A 5,668-nucleotide genomic window follows, 5' to 3' on the forward strand; every position below is an offset into this window, starting at 1 on the left:
TTATTAGTTCATGGGGGCCTCTCTGGGGGCATTATTAGTATATGGGGGCACCTCTTGGGGCATTATTAGTTCATAGGGGGCACCTCTAGGGGCATTATTAGTTCATGGGGGCACCTCTGGGGGCATTATCAGTATATGGGGGCACCTCTGGGGGCATTATTAGTATATGGGGGCACCTCTGGGGGCATTATTAGTTCATGAGGGCACCTCTGGGGGCATTATTAGTATATGGGGCATCTCTGGGGGCATAAGTTCATGGGGGCACCTCTGGGGGCATTATTAGTATATGGGGGCACCTCTGGGGGCATTATTAGTATATGGGGGCACCTCTGGGGGCATTATTAGTATATGGGGGCACCTCTGGGGGCATTATTAGTTCATAGGGGGCACCTCTGGGGGCATTATTAGTTCATGGGGGCACCTCTGGGGCATTTTTAGTTAATGGGGGCACCTCTGGGGGCATTATTAGTATTTGGGGGCACCTCTGGGGGCATTATTAGTTCATAGGGGGCACCTCTGGGGGCATTATTAGTTCATAGGGGGCACCTCTGGGGGAATTATTAGTTCATGGGGGCACCTCTGGGGGCATTTTTAGTATATGGGGGCACCTCTGGGGGCATTATTAGTATATGGGGGCACCTCTGGGGGCATTATTAGTATATTTGGGCACCTCTGGGGGCATTATTAGTATATGGGGGCACCTCTGGGGGCAATGTTAGTATATGAAGGGACCTCTGGGGGCGTTATTAGCTCATAAGGGCACCTCTGGGGGCATTATTAGTTCATCGGGGCACCTCTGGGGGCATTATTAGTATATCGGGGCACCTATGGGGGTATAAATAGCTCATGGGGGCACCTCTGGGGGCATTATTAGTATATAGGGGCACCTCTGGGGGCATTATTAGTATATAGGGACACCTCTGGGGGCATTATTAGTATATAGGGGAACCTCTGGGGGCATTATTAGTTCATGGGGGGCACCTCTGGGGGCATTATTAGCTCATGGGGGCATCTCTGGGGGTATTATTAGCTCATGGGGGCACCTCTGGGGGCATTATTAGCTCATGGGGGCACAGCAGGGAATCCTACATACAGGGGGCACAGCAGGGGATCCTACATACAGGGGGCATCCCAAACAGCGCAGTTACTTTGGGAGCCTACAGGAGAGAGAAAGGGAAGGAAGTTGCTATAAATGTGCGGAGCCTAAATTGCTTGTCTCGCAGGTTCTGAAAAGATGAAACGTATCTGGAAGGAATCATCAGGGAGGTCTGGGCCGGATGGAGAGGAAAAGGGAAAGTGACGCCTCAGATCAAAGAAGACGTCACCTGTGAATCCCTGTATGACACTTTTCTTATTTTGTAGAACATCATTTAGTACGGGTGCCCCGAGGTGACAGCTACTACATTATCTGTACTCAGAGATATCACTGTTATCTGTGGTGTTACATAGGACTGCAGGTGATATCAGGTGACTTCTCCAGGTTGCAGAAGTTCAAACTTCATTGTGCCCTGCTGACAGTTTATTATGGGAGTTGTAGTTTTGCAGCATGTGGCTCTTCAGGTGGCTCTTCAGGTTGCAGCACTAAAACCCCCATTGTTTCCAACTGGCAGTTTATGATGAGAGTTGTAGTTTTTCAGCTGGAGAGTCAAAGATTGGAATACAATGATTAGACAATGAAACAGTACAGTCCCTTAATTATAGGGGGAAGTAGTGCAGTACATGAGGTGGAGGCAGTGACAGGGCATTAGAACATGGTGGCACATTAGAGTAATTGGATATAACGTTAGATATGACTTTGCCTGATCGGGTGAGATGGGGGGCTCCAAGCTAACATTTTGCACCAGGACCCATCAGCCTTTAGTTACGCCCCTGGTGAGAGATATCACCAGTAGTAATAGTTTCCCTTTAACCTTGCAGTACAAAGTGTATAACACTGTCATTTGTTCTGTAGGTGTTCAATGGATGACAGATTCGCTTTAAAGGAATTATCTAGGATTGGAAAAACATTCTTCCACAAATAGCGACATACGTGTCCTCAGGTTGTGTGTGGTATTACAACTCAGTTCCATTGACTTCAGTGGATCTGAGCTGCAATTCCATAAACAAACTGAGGACAGGAGTGGTGCTGTTTCTATAGGAATACGGTCATGTTTTACCAATCCTGGATAACCTCTTTAAGGTTTTTAGTTGCCAAACCACTAAAGGTTGTTCTGGAGACGCAAAAATACCCCCCTTAATTTACTAATACATTGCTTTAATAAAGTTACATTACTTTGTAAGATAGCTTTATTAAAATAAATGTATGTATTTTTGTAGCAAATAGTCGACCATTTATTCATACATTTCCAGCAGGAATAAAAGGAGTGACACAATGCAGAGCGCTCAGAAGAGACGCTCCACAATTGCTTTCGGGAATATGAGTTTTTCCTAAACCAGACATGTCAGGAGAGCTGACCGATCCTCCAGATCCTCTGATCAGTGCTTTACTCTCTCATATAGTCGGCAGTGTGATAACTTGTGTACAAATGATTCTGACCACTGTATGGCGGTATTATTGGCTGTATTGTTCTTTGTGTAGCGGTAATGGATACTTGTCACCTGTGCCTGATCATGTGACTTGGTGTTTCCATGGTCCACTGTTATTTTCCTTCTTATGACCATAGTGTAGTTCTCATGTTTAAGCAGGTATCGAAGACTGTCATAAAGTAAAGCAAGAGTGCCGTGACATGCGTTGTGTACTGAAATAGGAGGTAACACCCCCCCCCCCCCCTACACACCTAATGGGGAAATTGCCTAACTACCGGGGGCATCTACTTATGAGGGGGGATTAACCTACTGCACTTCTGCCCCTTCATTCCAGCAATCAGTAAGGGTCTCAGCACCTTTTCCCCACCCACACAATCTTCTAGCGTGTCACTATGACATATCAGAAGTTTGTCCAAATAATAGGAAACCTTTAAAAAATGTTAAATAAAAAATATAAGAAAACTGCCCACTTGATGAAAATTTAACTCACCCCCTTTTTTCCCATTTTTCAAATAAAAATGTAACTAAAAACAGCCAGACTTGGTATCACCATGTGCGGAATGATCCGGACACTACCTGGAAGTAAAGACACAGACACAAAGATGTAACGGGGCAAAAAAAGATATTTTATTTCAAGTTATAGGGAGAGTAATTTGACATGTATGACTGTGGGGGCTGTGAGGCTGAGATGATCCTGAGGAAGGCAAAAACCCCTAAGAGGGAAGAGTCAATTGTCCTCAAGGGGAAAAATTCCTTCCCGACCCCAAATGTGGCGATCAGAGCAAGTCCCAGGATCACAGCCGCTATCTATGTGTAGTGCATGTTTATGTGTATATATATATATATATATATATATATATATATGTGTGTGTGTGTGTGTAGTCGTCATGTGTCTGTGAGGTGCGATACTTACCAGGCCTGTAGCGGAGAGTTCAGGGATAATAGCGCTGTGGTAAGATCACTGGTGTCAATGGCCCCAGGGCTACAACAAGCAGCTATTATTCCTGAACTCTCCAGGTGCCAGATGGGAAATACTCACCGGCTGCTCCTGGGGTGTAGAGGGTCATCAGGAGGTGGTGGTTTCTGATGCCAGCCGGATATTGGAGGATGCCCAGTCAAGTTCTGATGGATGTTAATTTGCCTACGGATGCTACAGACACCTCCTCCCGACTCCTACAGATGTTTAAAGGAGTCTTCTCCCCCTTTTTCTGATGTTATAGGGGGCCTCCTCCTTTTCCCCATTTGAGGCAAATGAACCCCAATGATGTTAATGGCGCCTCATTTGCCTCTAGGTGTTACAGTGGTTATCTGGGGAGCTGAACAGGCATTTCCTTTCCTCTCTCACCGGCATCTCACTTCCAGTTTGGTGACATCTCATCCCGACAACTTCTGACCTGGTATAGGTGGCGGCTGAGGTGGGAGATCAGGTACTATGGTGTGATAACCACATGTGGGTAAAACCAGTCCGACCGGTAGTGGCCAATATATGCATAATGATGGAATATCATGTGTACATTGGCTACCACTGGTTTCACCCACATGTGACAATCGCAGCCCAGTACCTGCCCCACTATCTCAGCCCGCCGCCTTTAAGCCAAGTCAGATAGTGTAGAATGAGAAGACACCAAACCAGAGGAGAGACAAAAGGAAAGATAATGCCTTCTAGATCCCTAGCTAACTTATCTAAGGGCGCCTCCTCCAGACCCCTCTAGGTGTTCTTAGAGTCTAGTCCTCCTATTTTTGATGGTAAAGGGGGCTCCTCCTTCCCCCATGTGAGGCAAATAAACCCACCTGATGTTACGGGCCCCTAATTTGCCTCTAGATGTTAAAAGGGGTTATCTGGGGAGCTGAAAAGATATTTCCACCATTACCAGCATCTCACTTCCAGTTCGGACTCATCTCATTCCAACATCTTCTGACCTGGCAAAGGTCTGAGACAGTAGATCAGGTACTATGGTGTGATCGCCAAATGTGGGTGAAACTCACCTCCAGCAGTGGTCAATGTACGCGCAATGTTGTGATGACATCGGCAACATTGTTTGTACATTGGCCGCCACTGGTTTCACCCACATGCAACAATCGCAACAAAGTACCTGCCCCACTGTCTCAGGCCGCCTCCGTTTTGCTAGGTAAGAAGATGATGGTGTGAGAGGAGACCAAACCAGAAGTGAGACGCCGGCGAGGAAGGAAATGCCTTTTTAGTTACTTAGATAACCCCTTTAAGGGCACCTCCTCCAGACCCCTCTAGGTGTTGTGAGTGTCTACTCCTCCTATCTCTGATGGTAAAAGGGGGCTCCTCCTCCCCCATGTGTGGTAAATATATCCTCCGGATGTTATGGGCGCCCCATTTACCACTTGATGTTAAAAGGGGTTATCTGGGGAGCTGAAAAGATATTTCCTTTCCACCATTACCAGCATCTCACTTCCAGTTGGGACTCATCTCATCCCAACATCTTCTGACCTGGCAAAGGTCTGAGACAGTAGATCAGGTATTATGGTGTGATCACCACATGTGGGTGAAACTCACCACCAGCAGTGGTCAATGTACGCGCAATGTTGTGATGACAGCGGCAACATTGTTTGTACATTGGCCGCCACTGGTTTCACCTGCATGCACCAATCACAACAAAGTACCTGCCCCACTGTCTCAGGCCGCCTCCGTTTTGCCAGATAAGAAGATGATGGTGCGAGAGTAGACCAAACCAGAAGTGAGACGCCGGCGAGGAAGGAAATGCCTTTTTAGTTGCCTTGATAACCCCTGTAAGGGCGCCTCCTCCAGACCCTCTAGGTGTTCTTAGAGTCTAGTCCTCCTATTTTTGGTGGTAAAAGGGGGCTCCTCCTTCCCCCTTGTGAGGCAAATAAATCCTCCGGATGTTACGGGCCCCTAATTTGCCTCTAGATGTTAAAAGGGGTTATCTGGGGAGCTGAAAAGATATTTCCACCATTACCAGCATCTCACTTCCAGGTCGGACTCATCTCATTCCAACATCTTCTGACCTGGCAAAGGTCTGAGACAGTAGATCAGGTACTATGGTGTGATCACCACATGTGGGTGAAACTCGCCGCCACTGGTTTCACCCGCATGCGACAATCACAACAAAGTACCTGCCCCACTGTCTCAGGCCGCCTCCGTTTTGCCAGG

The sequence above is a fragment of the Dendropsophus ebraccatus genome, unplaced genomic scaffold, assembly GCF_027789765.1.
Source record: "Dendropsophus ebraccatus isolate aDenEbr1 unplaced genomic scaffold, aDenEbr1.pat pat_scaffold_1164_ctg1, whole genome shotgun sequence".
Lineage (NCBI taxonomy): Eukaryota > Metazoa > Chordata > Amphibia > Anura > Hylidae > Dendropsophus > Dendropsophus ebraccatus.